A 16,609-nucleotide genomic window follows, 5' to 3' on the forward strand; every position below is an offset into this window, starting at 1 on the left:
TGCAAAATGTTTATTACGTCACTAAATAAAAACATGTATCTAGGAGGATGCTTCAGAATAAATAATCAATATTTATACCTCTACTTTATAAGTGTGACGAAGCGGTAAACGTCGTGCCACCAAACAACTTTGATGCACGTACTTTGACAATAACTCTCTCGTTCACGCACGGTACACCTATAGCGATAATGAATGATTGAGCAACCTGATGCGCAGTTAACAATGTGCATGCATCAGGTGAGAGAAACTATCTGTGATTTGCTTCTTTATTTCGTAGGCCGAAAGTGTTGTACCGGATGAAAGCAAGAGGAAAAGGTTTGTACAATATGGAGATAGTTGTATGGCGAACAGGAAAATGATTTAGACTGGCTTGACAATAGCCAGCCATACAACAATAGTGAATTTAGATCGAACATAACGCCTCAGTAGTGCCACAATGATGTTAATATTACTGAGGTGGAAACAAGTTAGTAAATATGGTTGAATGTTTTAATGAAGGCGTCATAAATGCAGGCAGTATCAGTTTTATTATTTATAAACACCTGAGTTTCCGGAACCTGTATGCTCTTTGGATTCCAAAACAATGGACAGACATTCATGAACAGAAATAGAAATACTTACCCAGTTTGTTAAATGTTACTAAAATGAAGTCGATGTGCCCAGCGGTAAAATTTGGACGCATTGATCCGGAAAGCAAAATTCAGAGCACACAGTGGAAACACCTTAACTCACCATTGCCCAGAACATTTAAAACATAACAATCCTTTGGTAAGATCATTTAGATTTCATTTTGGGATTTCAAACTATCATTGCCTACTTCATGGAGCGTAAAGTCACAACCATTTGTTTTATTTATGAATTAATCATCAGATTTCAATGATGAGGTAGTTCTTTTACACGTATATTTGTTCTACAAATAAGTTAACTTATGTACCCTAATAAATAGGTCGGGCCAGCAATTATTTATTTTAAAAGACAAGTTTGAGCTGTTGTTGAAATCTTAACGTACACAAACTAAATGTTTCTTACAGCAACGCTCTTAACCAAAAAGTGGATCTACCTTATTTACTTTTAATATATTTAACTATAGATTAAAATAATTATGCTTATTCTCAGCATCTTTAAGTTTTTAGGACTATTTAATTTATAACCTATAAGACAAGAAGCATTCTGGAACGTTACGTAGTTTCTCCAAACACTGCTCTCAGCTATTCTTGGGCCCTGTTACAATTCTCATCTAGGAGTAGAAGTTGACATATATGACAGCAAAATTTTTTAATAAGATATTCAAATTATTTTAAGAAAGATATCAAACCCATTGTGATATTTATCGCCAGAATACACGTTTTTCAGTGTCTCTTGTTCACACACATAAAGAGAATGTTGTTTGGCTTATTCTTTCTACTGAAATATCTCCACCAGTTGTTTGTGTTAGACCATCATAAATTCCTTGGGAAGAGAGTTTGTCATATTACATGCAAATATGATATGACAGTACTTAAATATTGTGGCCCAGCATGTGCAAGTGATTAGAGCGCTAGTCTCATAATTACAACCGTGGGGGACTTATAATTTTACGATCAATCTTACTCTTCGTCGGTAAAAGAGTAGTTCAAGAGTTGGCGTTGGGTGGTGATGACTAGCTGCCTTCCCTCCAGTATTTAACTACTAAATTAAGAATGACTAGCGCAGACAGCCAGGAAATTCATAAGACAAACAAATTTAATTAACTGTAGACTGGAGGTTAATGGATTTCTGTTGTTTGTTTTAATCATTATTAACACATAGAACTGTTTATTTAAACGTGTTTCTTCTATTTATCCAAGTTAAGCCTTCTTATCAAGCTCAGGTAATACAATTTTCGCTTCACCTCTAACACTTTTGTTTGTTTGTTATATCGAAACTGTTGAAAAATACTGGTGTAAGCGAATGTTATTACACGATGCAACACAAATTTTGTTCCTGGATAGTATGTGTTATTTCTTAATTGTTTATGTTGTAAAAGTACAGAAAATGGCCATTATTCCCTTCAAACTTCGCTTTTATGACCTGGATAACTACATTTATAAATTAGCCAATTTTCCATGTAAAAACGAGAAAATTTGCACATTTTCATTTGCATAAGGTCTGAATAAAACAACATATGAATCAAGATTTACATGTATTTATACTACAGCTATACAAAAATGAACAAAAATGTTTAGAAGTGAGTAGTTTTTCGAGATTTGCGACTGTAATGTAAATCACTTTCACGTATCAGCCCCTAAATATAGTCTCCTATCATGTTTTCGTTATACGCTCCTTGGTAGCAGCGTTCAAAGTCCAATATATCTTGGTGGAAGCGCTCGCCTTGCTTCTCTGAGTATGCTCCCATGTTCTCCATGAATTTATCAAAATGAGTGTCAAGGATATGGACTTTCAGGGACATCCTGCAGTCCATTTTGCCGTAGTTCTTCACCAGAGCCTCAACCAGTTCCACATAATTTTCGGCCTTGTGATTGCCCAAGAAGCCCCGAACCACTGCAACAAAGCTGCCCCAAACGTTTTTATCCTTTCTACTGAGCTTCTTGGGGAATTCTGTGCACTCCAAGATCTTCTTTATTTGTGGTCCAACGAAGACATCAGTTTTGATCTTTGTCTTAGACAGCTTAGGGAAGAAGTATCGAAGGTACTTGAAAGCTGAAGACTCCTTATCAAAGCTGTGACAAATTGTTTCATAAGACCCAATTTTATGTGCAAAGGTGGAAACAACACCTTCTGAAGGTCTACTAGTGGCCAGTGCTTCCTGTTTTAGTATGCTGCGGTGTTCCTGCTGCCCCAAAAGCAAAGGGAAACTTGGTAAATCCTCCTTGGAGACCCATCAGGAATACCATCATTTTGAAGTCTCCGATAACCTCTCAGCCATACTCATCATACTTCAAGGCTTGTAGCAAGGTCTTGACACTGTTGTATTCCTCTTTGAGGTGCACTGAATGAGCCAGGGGAAGAGACGGATACTTATTACCGTCATGAAGCAGCACAGCTTTGAGGCTTCTGAATGAGCTATCAATGAAGAGGTGCCACTCGTTCGAGTTACAGGCTATTTCAACTGCTTCGCACACACCAGATACATTGTTGCAGAAGCAGAGCTTATCTTGACGAGTGATGTCCTACAACATTCAAGAAAGTTCTTGAAAATTCTTGTAAGTTCGAAAAAAATCTCTATCAGCTACTCAGCACTGATCTACCTGAAATGTTATGGTAAATGGGTAAATTTGAAAATTTCATTACCCAGATTACAAAGGCAAAGTTTGAAGAGAAAAATAGGTCTTCTCCATTTACTTTAGATATAAGCAATCGGGAAATAGCACTTTCTGCCCAGGAACAAGAAAGTGTAAAATTTTTGTTACATAGTGTTATTAATTATAAATTATGTCCATTTTGAAGTTACCGACCCTTTCGGCCAGTCCCTCGTTGGGACAGCGGTAAGTCTTTCTAAAATCAAGAGTTCGACTCCCTTTGGTAGACACAACAGATAGCCAGATGTGGCTTTGCTAAAAGAAACACACACATTTGTACCATTTGATTAAGCAAACTAATAATCAAATGTTAATACCCCTAAAATAGCACAAAACGTTTTAAAACTTGTCATTTACATATTAATTTGCACTAAATCACTCTAATAATTTAAAGTAGTTACAATATGTATGTAATATCAAGTATGGTGTTACAAAATAATATTATTTTACAATAATTTACGCATTTTACTAATTGTTTGTGACAAGGTTCAGTGGATGTTTATTAATCTCAGTTTGTTCAACTTTTGGTTTTCCCTCTTCTTGGTCCTTAAGGTTTATCTTTTGGGGGTTGATCGATTCGGGTTATATAAATATGTATATCATACTTAAAAGCTTTTAATAACGGTTTGTAAAAAAGCTGTTTATAATTTTAAATTTGTTGGAATTTAATACCTAATCAGTCTTGTGGAGAATACCCAAGTTGGGAAGGCTTGGCATGGTCTTGTATTTAGGTTTGAATGTCGTCACTGAATATGCCCACCTTTTCACCAGTGAGGGAGTTGTCACGTAATGGTCAATCTTGCTCTTATTTGGTAAAAGTAGCCCAAGAATTGACGACAGGTGATGTTGACTGGTTGCTTTCCTTCTAGTCTGCCTCCAGTAGCCAGGTGTAATGTCTTCAAATTTCTTCTGCTAGAAACCGGATTTTGATGCAGATAGCCTTTTCTGTAGCTTCGTGTTTAATAAGAACAACAACTTTCTAGTCTATCACTTCTAAGTTAGGGAAGATTAACACAGATGGCACTCGGGTAACTTCACGTGAAATTCAATAGAAACAAAACATAACAATTTAAGCTGAGGTGTTGTTCAGGCAAAACATTTAATTATGCTTCGTGATGCAACGCCTCCTTAAGACACCTGCAACAAACTTATAATTATTTATTCAGGAACAAGCATTTATAACAAATAAATAACAAATTATCGCATACATTAAATAATGATGGTATGAGTTTCCATGTTAAGCTTTACGAGATTTATATTTTAATACTTAAATAAATTATTTTCATTCCTTCCGATTCTAATATTGGAATAAAGTAGTACCGAAAACTTTTACTTGTAATTCAATAACGAAAATGGTCTTTTGATTGCTTAATAAAATATACACGGTAAAACCTTAACTCCTTTGTGTAAGCCTTATATGGCCAAGTGTCTAACTCACTGTATCAGGCTGGAAAAATACCTGCATTTTGTATTCATAAGAACTCACTGAACTAATGATACCACAAAGTTAATAACTTAATAAGATCTTACCATTAATATGCGAATGTTAATGTAAATCCTGAAAACACATGCTTTTATTAAAAGTCTAATTATAGATTAGAATACAGTTTTTAATGTCCTCACAGTAAAATAATTGATTAAACTTTGGTATCAAATGATTATCTAAACAAAAAGAGTTCTGCATTTTGCTCATTATTATGAAAACAATTTAGGGTTTGTATGTTTAATATTGACTTTACTTTGAAATTAAGTATAATTTGTCGGAGCAGTGTTTTTATGCATGGCCAAGTGGTTAAGACGCTTGACTCGTGATCGGAGAGTCGCGGGTTCGCATCCCCATCTCACCAAACATACTCGCTCTTCCAGCTGTGGGGGTGTTATAATGTTACGGTCAATCCCACTGTTCGTTGGTAAAAGAGAAGTCAAAGGGTTAGCGGTGGGTGGAGATCATTAGTTGCCTTTCTCTAGTCTTACACTGCTAAATTAGGGACGGCTAGCGCAGATACCACTCGTGTAGCTTTGCGCGAAATTGAAACCAAATCTTAATGCATTTTAAGCACAGTTAAAGATGTGATATATTGGTTTGAATGTTCATAATGATTGGACAAAAACTTAAATAAAAAAATCTTTACATATCTTAGCATAAAGAGTGATATACGAAAGGTAAAGACCATTCCTCCTAAGTTTGCTTGAATGATATCGTTATAAACTTACGTTAAATAGCGATTTTAAAGTATTATTTAATTATTTTATTACAATTATCGAGGACTAAAATCGCTTTCTTCTCATTTAAAGATTAAACTTTTACTAGTACATATTAGGAACGTTTTTGGAACTCCTGTTGCTTACATTCTTAAGAACAATATATGGGTGTATTTCGATAAAGGTTTTTCACACTAATATAGTTTCAAAATACATTAATAACGATATACGGCTTACAAAGCCTTTCTACAATGAAAAGAAACAAAACAACTGTTAAACATCGGCAGTGGAACTCGGAGGAACACTGGATGCAAGTGTCACTCATATTTGACTAGGTAGTAAGTCCTTTTATGAAAGGAAGAATAGAGACTTGTGTTTAACTATCATGGAATGTCATTGTTTCAGTTTTTAATTCAACAGTCGTGGTTAACATAGTAAATAAAATGGTAGCTGTCGCCAGTGCTCTCACAAATTTAAATGTTCTTCGCATGTTACACTAACTCAGTCAAATATAAATTTTTCGTCCAATTTTCCTAGTTCCGCCCGACATGGCCAGGTGGGTTAAGGCGTTAGACTCGTTATCTGAGAGTTGAGGGTTCTAATCCCCGTCACACCAAACACGCTCGCCCTTTCAGGCGTGGGGGCGTTATAATGTAACAGTTAATCCCATTATTCGTTAGTAAAAGAGTAGCCCAAAAATTGGTGGTGGGTGGTGATGACTAGCTGCCTTCCCTCTAGTCTTACACTGCTAAATTAGGGACGGCTAGCGCAGATAGCCCTTGAGTAGCTTTGCGCGAAATTCAGAAAATAACAAAAAGAATAAAAAAATTCCCTGGTTCCTGAAAATAAACAATGCCTAGTCGTGAAAGGGTTTACACTGTCCAGAGTGTTATGTAATTAGATGACCCATAAGTTTAAGTTTCTAGTCTACTTAGCTATTTTGAAACCTACAATCTAATTTAAATAGATGAGTTCTCAAAATTTAAAATCAGTTTATAAATAATTATAACTGACAAGTGGCTTTTACATTCTGTATATTATACTATGTTCTTATAGTATGTCCTTTTGAAACTTTACCTATAAAAAGAACATATACACTCTAGAAAGGTATGTAAAATTACGCACTGCATATATTTTGATTATAAATAAATATGCTTGAATTTTTTTCCATTTCATTGTGTGTCTGAGCTCGATGATTAATTATTTTAGAAGAAATATAAAATAATTTTGTGGAAGGATTGTTTTTGATGCTACAAAGGTCACTAGAATATTCATGTAAATATATTTGATTTAGATGTTGTTTAACTAAAATTTACAATTTAATAAAATAAAGTTAACATATTTTAGAAGAAATATATGAATAAATTCAAAGTTAGCCTTAAAATATTAAACTAAACCAATAGATGGCGCTATAATGTGCAGCGGTTCTAATTCCCACTAATTTGTTTTAAGCATCATTTTAATCCGTCCTACTTTTTTTCTTGAGTTTAGCGTGTTTTTTTTCTTTCAGTTAGAAATGTGATTCCATTTATCCTAATTTCTTTTCTTTTTTACTTTGAATCCGTTTGCAGGGAAAAAATAAAAATTTATAAAGCAATTATTCTACGTTTTTTTTATTAGCCTAAAATTTATTGGTAGAAGTGTCATTTAATATAGCGCGTGTAATTTAATATTAAATTTAATTTTACAAAATAATTCGATTAAACGTATTCAGAAGTTGTTTGAGATTTGCAGGCAGCTTAAATGTTTTATATAATGTTGAATAAAACATGTTTGTTTGTTTTTTGAATTTGAATGTTTTTTTGAAACTACACGAGGGCTATTTGCGCTGTCCCTAATTTAGCAGTGTAAGACTAGAGGGAAGGCAACTAGTCATCATCAACTCTTGGGCTACTCTCTTACCAACGAATAGTGGGATTGACCGTCACATTATAACATCTCTAGGGCTGAAAGGGCGAGCACGTTTGGTATGACAGGGATTCGAATCCCCGACCTTAAGATTAACAGTCAAAAGCCTTGACCCACCTGGCCATGTCAGGCCCTGAATAGAATAACAGAAAATGCAAAAATAATCAAAATTATGAGATTTTGGTGAGATGTAAAATGAGTTTTGGTTTTTCTCAGTGCAGATTATCGCGTAAGCGTTTTACTCAGAAAAAAATATAAGCTGTATATGCGAGATCTAGCAGCGCCTATAGGAAACTAATAGAAATTAAAATTATATACATTTAAACACTAGCATAGGTTTGTATGGGTAAAAAAAACACACAAAGAAAATAAGTTAATCAGTTACTATTTATAATTCTAAACTTAGTATGGAGAACCTTGTGTTTTGCTAATAAAATATGACATTTATTTACGTGATGATTATTTATTATTTAAAAATAAGCATATTGACTTCTTAAGTGGTTGCTTTTTTCACGTGGAAAATGTACGTCATTATAGGTTACCCTTAAAATAAATACACATGTAGATCTTTGTTTCAAAATAACAAATGCATATACTAGTTTTATGATGTAGCTCTTATTTTTTGTACAAAGTATCGTAGTTTTTATTGTAGTTTTTTATGTGAGTTTGATTACAAATGGAGATGACGTAAAGTTAAGATGTTATTTTAATTTGTTTTCTAATACATAAAAAAGCAGTAAGTTAGTCTGTTTGTTATCGAATAACACACTCTTATGTCCAAGATACTTCTACAACAAATTTACACTAAAAATTACAGCCTTAGAAGAGTTAGATAAACATTTATAAACAATTACACGTCATAACACGGGCTCAAAATACACGTATCAGTACCTGATCCAATGTGAAAGATTTTTCGCACTACATTCAGGTAGACGGCCTACGAAGCGGAAGTTTTCTAAGTCAGTGTATCACTTCTGTGCCAGTGAACTTGTTTATCAAGTATCATATTTTGACTATAAGTTCGTGTTTAAGGTTTGTTCTGGATCTTGGGTCGAGACATTCAGTATTACCTTTAGCAAACTGGTTTGACCTTCCAAAAACAGACATATTAGCTTGAATGGGGTGAAAAATCTAAATGTACTGAAGTGAACTTTAATAACACATTAACCTAAATAACCTCTATGACTTTTGTTTGTTTAAAATGTATTTGGGTGTGTTGATATGTAAACAGCTTTAATGAAAAGCTTCTCAGTGACTTAGTGGTAAATCTGAAGGCGTATAATCGGGTTTGATACGTTCTGTGAGTATAACACAAATAACCCATTGTGTAGTTTTACGCTTAACAACAAACGAACACATTTAAAAAAAAATTCTATATGTTTACAGAAGACCATAACTGTAAACAAGTTTACGTCTTAATAATGAAGTTGCTTTATCCACCTCTTTGGGATACATTGAAACGAACTTTAGGCCTTCATTTGCGGTTTTTGCAACTATATCATTGCATGTACTTAACTTAGTAGTATTATTCATAAATGAGTAAGTTGAAAGCTTTCTTTATCAATAACATTACTTCATGTGGATTCGTATATCTCTATTGTTAAAAAAGTCTTAGTATATTCTGGATATTTATCTATGTATTGTATGGTCTTGCTTTGCATAAAAATACAGATCTGGATATCCGGATAAGTCTAAATCATAGCTCGTGTTGTTGTTTTTATAAGAATTTCTATCAAAGTAATGAGACTTGAAATATATCAGTTAATTATTAATGTATGCGTTTCCTTTATTCGTTTTGTTATTATTGCTAAGTACAAAACTATGCAATGGAATATCTGTACCGCGAACACCGTAAGTATCAAAACCTGATTTTGAACATTATAAGCCACAATATTTACCGCTGAGTCCCAAGAAAACAATTTGTAGATAGCAAAAACACTGCTTGCAAGATCATTAGATTAAATCATACGAAAATACTGCAAGCAAGAAATCAGATTAATGTAATTCTATAAAGACTCTCCATTTGTTAGGAAGTAAACTGTAACCAAGCAGAAAGATTTACCTTGTAGGAAATGTACTGATATACGCCGTAATATCCAAACACGAAACATGGGTATTTCGTACTTATAATAATAAATATCAGTAACTAATAAATAAAGATGTGCGTGAAAACTCTCTGATCAACATTTTTTTTCTTTCATTTATGGTTACTATTTGTTCGAGACAGCATAACACTTGTAACCAAGACAGATAGCTGGTTTACTAGTAGCTAAAGTTCAACAACATGAGGCTATTAGTTTGAGAATGTACTTCAATACAATAGAAAGACTTGAAATTAATAAAAGCTAGTAATACGAAAGATCACAAGCGTTCGTTCACATCTCACAATTAATGGTTGCTTTCGTTAGAAAGACGATAGAGAACCAGAGTTATGGCAGTCTTATTCGAACACAAATTTATCAGGATCCCCGTTGTAATATCAATGGACTTTTTTGTATCTGATCTGATTAAGCTCTGTTTAGAAGCCGACATCCGTCTCTTTCATTGGTTGGCCTGTAAAAAGATAATCATTATATATGATCCAGAATTGATCTCGCCACGATTTGTAAAAGCTGTGTACAAAGAAAACTGTAATATTAGGCTTAACTATGATCATTACACTTAATATGCTAAATCATGGAGAATGAAGTTCCTCAAGCAGTAAATATCCTGATACTTCATTCTTACAAAGTACAATTAGTCTTAGTATTTATAACATTACAAAATCCTAAGTTTAGTATAAGTCTAAATAAACAGGTGTTAAGGTTTATAATGATTCAGTTCAAATCAGTAATGAATGTCTGTTTTTTTAAACTTGTTTTCGGCTAACCTATGTACATTATAATGTGATAAATATTAAAAGATAAAATATTCAATGTTAAGTACAGTATTAAATAATAAAGTATATTATTTTACAAAAATTAAGTTATTTCATAAATAATAAATATAATTTACAAAATGTAATGTATGATATACGTGGTTTTTATAAACAAAACGAATTTGATAGACAAATAAAGAAAGTTTTTAAAAATAAGAGAGAAAACATGTTATTCAAGTTATGTGATATTTTCAATGTCTTACGTGAAACCTCTATAAAATAACACAGTAGATTAAGTAAAGAAATCCAGAAAAAAAAAACTGGAGAATTTGAGAAAATTAGCTATAAAAATAGTATTATGTATAGTTTTATTTATTTTTATTTAAAATACGTTAAGTCATCCACCCTTGGTTAAATTGTTAGGTTATGTCAGGTACAGCTTTAATTACAAGCGTTTACTAAAACTTCAAGTCATATTTACAGAATCGAATGTTTTAGTAAGACGTAAACAACAATTAAAGTATAAGGTGTATTCAGTGGTATAGAGATATATCTGAAAGCAGAAGAGTGGTATCCGTCAAAATTCATCAAATAGAATATTTGTAGATGATTAATCCTTATCGCTTGTATAATAATTGGCTATGTTTAAATGTAACGTATTACACTTGAATACTTTGATGTTCACCCTGATGAGGCAAAGTTAAGAACACTGTCTTTTATTTAGTTTCAACCTTATTATTGGTTCTTGGTTAGGAGCGAATTGTATATTTACTAGTAGTCGCATTACATGACAAATAATGTCAGTTTGTTTAAATGTACAAGTATGATCAACTGCATCTTCATCAGTCGCTCTACTTCCATACGTTACAACCAGAACATGAACATACTTGTTCAAGTACTAAATTAATGTCATTTATAGCTTGGACGGGAATATAAACGTTAATTGCTTTAGTTTTTCTCTAACAACGCAGCGTGTGGCGCTGATATTCGAAATAAATCTTGTACGTTTCACCAGTGGTTTTGACGTTTTGGTAGTTACATAGTTCCGAGCTCATCTTATAGCAAAACCAATGTAGCTTCAAACTCATTACAATATTTGACAGTCGTGCGAAACTTGAATGTGTAAAACCACTGATATTCCTCACTTTTGATACAATTCCTATTCATTAATTCTTTCATGAGATTAAATGGAAACTTGTGTTTTGTTTACATTTTCTCCGTAAGAGGATGGACAGAAAGTTAATAATATTATACCAAAATATGAACAGAGAATTAATTAACAAACATATATACTGAGCAACTACTGTGTTGTGAAATATATAATCTACCTTTTAAGCACCAAGTTAGTCACTTTTTTAATTTTAAAGATAGAACAAAAACCAAGATGTTTTTGTCTTATAAGACTCGAAAGACCAGCTCCAGAGGAATGCTTTTCTCTTTTGATATTGTCAGAGTTGTTAACAGGGGTGCGTATCTCATCATAATATGCGATACGATATCTATCTAGATATCGATTCTGCAATACGATATATACGTACCTAGGTTCGAAATTTTTACTAACGGTTTGTTACAAAGTTTGACATTCTTCTTTGTAATTTATTATCTATATTACTAACAGTCTTTTTTTCAAATTATCAGATCTGATCAACTAATCTGGCAAGAGAAGTGAAGAAATACGTTAATATCTGCCAATGTTATTGTTAATTTGTTATGTTACTTTAATGTAATGTTTTTTGATAAAATAAATAGTTTTACGGATTTCTAATTTTGCGCAAAGCTACACAAGAAATATCTGCGCTAACCATCTCTAATTTAGCAGTATAAGACCAGAGGGAAGGTAGTTAGTCATCACTATCCATAGCTAACTCTTGAATTACACTTTTAACAACGAATAGTGCAAATGACCATCGCATTAAAACTCAACTACGGCTGAATGGTCCAAATTATTTGGTGTAACAGGGGTTCAAACCTTCGACCCTCTGATTACGAGTGGAGTACCATAACCACCTGGTCAATAAAAGAAATGAAGACGTAATATTAAGTACTCAGCTTTTTTAATGAATCATTAACGTTTCACAAAAATACATTACTAGAAATTCTAATTTTCTCTGTACAAAAGGCTTACAATGTTTACTGAGAGCTTGTCAGATTTCGTGAAGATAAATAACCATATCATATCGTATCAATTGATGTATCAGTACAACAATATCACGGTTTAACAATACAATACTCGTATCGTAACGCTGCCCCTTTAGATATTAGTGAGTGCCTTTATTAACTAAAAGTTGTATATGTAAGATAACTTTTATCTAACTATCTATTAATTCGGGTTGAAAATTCTGTGATTTTAATATAATTTTATTTTTTCAGGAACGAATATATGCTTATTAGTTACTGATTTTTAACTATGTCATTTCATAAGCTGGTGTTATTGTGCAGGTAGTTATTTATTTCGTGTACGTCTTATTTGTTTTTTGCACCCACATACTGGATACACGAAAAGTTTATTTTGACTTAACAACACCTAAATTGTATACGATATGTTTTGCTTTATAACCGTGTATAAATTTAACTGAAAATAGATTTATGATTCAGTATTTTAACTGTTATTTCATTACAGTAAAGAAATTAATACAAATCTTTGTGGTTTACATTAATAATAATAATATGTCTATATATATGTATTCATTTTTTATAATTTTACTTCAGGAGTATTAGTAGTATCTGTTTAAAATAAACGAATATTCTGTTAGAAATGAAAAACGATAAAAATCAGTTAGTACTCATAGTATGAAACGAATAGTTCAGAGTTTTTGAAATTGCGGGTTTTGGAAGAATTCTAATTTAAATTGTAGTGTTGATTGAAGACAGAACTTTGAATGAAGTAGACATACATTACTCTCTATAGAAAGCATGAAAACGACTAGTTTCGTAACTTATGTCTATTAAAATGTATAAGATTTTACGGATTTACAAAGCTAAAATCCGAGGTTCAATTCCCCTCTATGGACCGAGTGCAGATAACTTTCAACTAAATAAACAAAAAATCAAATGTTTATTTTTATGGTAAAGGTTTAGATAAAACAAAAGAAGAGGGAATCCTTAATAGTTGTGGCTGTAGTTAGATCTCAAATTGGTCAAGTGATGAGCTATGAGTTAAAAGTTTGTACTTGACAAAAAAAACAACTCATAGCCACTCTATGCGTTATACCACAGGAAAAAAAGTGAAAAGAGCTTTAAGAGAAATTTGAACATTTCGGCAATTATTAAACATCTCAGCGACCTGTCACGCATGATAAATAGTAGAATACTATTCTTTTTAACAATGTTTACATCTATCTTACGTTTCTACGCTTCTATGTCTGTGATGACATTGTTATGTTTTTATGTTACAGCTCTTGGAAAGAAATAGCACTGAATGTAATTTTTCGTTGGAGTTTGATAGCAGTTGAAACCCAAGAGTTATCCTTTATCTCAAAAGTGTGTGTATTTTTCTCTAATCCAGCCAACCGTATGAAACTTTCACCAATTTGTTGTGCTTCTCTACTACAGATCACAAATATAAAAAAAAATCTCTCTGGAACTGAGGTTCAACCGAGATCTATCGTAACCTTGGTTACGGTTTGAATGTAACTTAGTTAACGAACCTTAAACCCATTGGATAAAAACAAAGTAAGAAATAAATGAAATTGAACTTTGCTACAGAGAATTCGAATCTGTAGAAAAGCTTTTAAGTTTGGAATAAGAAGACAGTGTATAATACGGAGAATTAGTAAAGAACTATTGTACAATACTACAATTTGTATAAGGATCTGTTTGTTTCAGCGCAATTCTATACAATTCAAGATTTAGAGCCCAGCTAACGAGATTAATAGCACAGTTATTTACCTATCGAATATAAAAAGTAAACAGCCAGATATATAATAAAAAGCAACAAAACAACAACAATTGAAACACTATACAGATATCCATAATTTCCAGATAAAATGTATGGACGATGAGATAATAACTTCATGACTTTGAAACATAAATGTTTTTGTTTTTTCTTTAATGTTCTAGCAAGTCGATGTTTGAGAATATATGAATAAATTTTAAAAATATATACTTATATAGGCAAGGTTTTTGTGTTTCAAACAACTACAGAAAAAAGACACAATATAACGATATATTGAGTCAATTTGTTTCCAAATGCAAACTTTTGTTGAATATATTGATATCTTCTCCTGAATGTTATTAAGTTTTTTAACATATGTGTAATTGGTTTTTTTTTGTAGTATGTTTAATTAGACCTTAAATGTTATTTCTAAATATAATGTATTCTTACTGTATAAACGCTTCAAACATGCTTATGAATAAGATTTGCTAGGAATGTGTCCAAGATAATTAGCAACCTATAAAACATGGATAACAACAGGATGCGTTGTTTAAGCGGAACCAAACCTCGTTTAAACATTAGAGTAATGTTATTTATCTTAAAAAATAAACATGTTTATTTAGATTAATGAAGTATCACAATAAGATTATTTATTATGAAACGAAATATTATATTGTATCCGTTGTAGTTGTAGTTGACGAGGTCTGTAGCATAATACCAAAACTAATCAAATGATCTGGCTTCCGAAACCTAACGTTGTAGTTAAAATATTATGTTCATAATAACGCTACGAAACACCGAATTGCATCAAAATACAAAGTACTGAATCGTGCCGCCAAAATAGTGTAGACACTGTGTGTTATTAAAGATAGTACTAGTTTAGTAATTTTACACTTTCTGTATCTCTGACTCCGGTAATTCAGAAGATTTTCAATGGGTATGCGTTACTGGATCGTACTTCACATATCAAATTTCAAGGTAATACTTTTAGAAATACACGAGATATAAAATGTCCAAATTTCACGAATTTCTTCCTTTTTTTATGTTTTTCTTCGTACCGAAGTACGGAAAATTTATTTTCGAGTTTAGTACACAGATAGATCTATAATATTACCTGTCAAATATGGTGTAAATATAAACAAAAGCATTCAATAAAAAACGCTCAATTTTTATCATAATTTTTGCGCACGTCTACAGAAAAAGATCCATGAGCTGTCGGTCTGAAATGTTTGTTAAAACTTCACTTAAGAAAAAAGGTGAACGTTTTCTTAGTGTTTTGTCAATCAGAATAAGAATACCTGATTTAAAACAGCAAACCTATAGGGTGAAAGCACATTCAGATACGTAAGTATTGGTTAGGCCAGGCCAGCTAGATTATCAGCTTCTGGCTCAAATTTTTCAAAATAATCATATGGGGTAGAGAATAATTAGTCTTTATTCATTGTCAACTTAATGGATTTACTGTGATACATTTGTTTTAATATCTATCTTTATTTAAGTTTAGTGCATATATAATGTATATTGTTAAATGTGTATTTCACAAGTCTAGCCTGCTCTCCACATTTGCAGAAGATTCTCGAGTGTAAGAATCGACAACATATGTTTTACGAAAACGCTAGTGTATCTTCCAGTATTGTTGAGCTTTTCAAAAACTCACCTAATTAGTATAAAATCTAGGCATCACAAGACGTCGAAAGACAGTTTTAGAATACAGCCAGTATAATATAAGTTTCGGAAGCTATAATTGTGATTAACTTTTTTAAATCAGAAAACTACCAGGAACGTTTATATATTTCGAACTTTAACAACTGTTCAACTTCAGAGAATTAACTTCGGACGGTAGCATTTTTACGAGATTGTTAGATATCTTTCTCGGTGAAAAGTCAGCTTGTAAATCGCGTGAGGCTAACCAAGAATAGAGCTAACTAGCATTCTCATCAAGTGAAGTGTACCTGTGTATGAACTTAAAATTGATTCGTTCGTCGTGGACTCTTGACAAAATACTCAGTTCAAGACAAGATAGAAGAGGACTAGATATTGTTTGTGAGTTTGTAAAACTTTTGTATATAAATCATTAATTGTAATTTTTTTAATAACAATTATTATAAATTGTATTTTTGTTTGTATATTAAAATATATTTGTGTTAAGAAAGAAAATTCTATGTATTAATCTTGTTGACAATTATAATAAATATAATACATATTGGCATTTAATTAACTTCTATATTCAAATTTAAATCTTCAGCTATTTGAGGTCGTAGTAAATCGGAGACGGTTATATGCAATAGAACTTTAAAACATACATTTGCTAAAATTTATGAAATTCGTCTAAACATCATTTAGCATCACATATATCAGCGTAAGTAATGATGCTTGATACAGCTGTAGTGATTGCATTCAGGTGGTGACCAGAAATTGTTAATCTAGTTTCTGTGGTGTTACTATTAAGGAAATTATTAACTGTCTTAGAGAGGAAACACTCTAAATATT

The 16,609-nt window shown here is 32.1% G+C and overlaps 1 long non-coding RNA gene across 1 annotated transcript; it reads left to right on the forward strand.

Annotated features, from left to right (window-relative positions):
* The first annotated feature begins 199 nt into the window (after positions 1 to 199).
* Positions 200 to 16,328, forward strand: LOC143245585 (uncharacterized). The gene is made up of 2 exons (XR_013025644.1): positions 200 to 768; positions 13,641 to 16,328. It is a non-coding gene; the product is annotated as an uncharacterized LOC143245585 (long non-coding RNA).
* The last annotated feature ends 281 nt before the right edge of the window (positions 16,329 to 16,609 follow it).

Source organism: Tachypleus tridentatus, chromosome 1 (assembly GCF_004210375.1).
Source record: "Tachypleus tridentatus isolate NWPU-2018 chromosome 1, ASM421037v1, whole genome shotgun sequence".
NCBI classification, from domain to species: domain Eukaryota; kingdom Metazoa; phylum Arthropoda; class Merostomata; order Xiphosura; family Limulidae; genus Tachypleus; species Tachypleus tridentatus.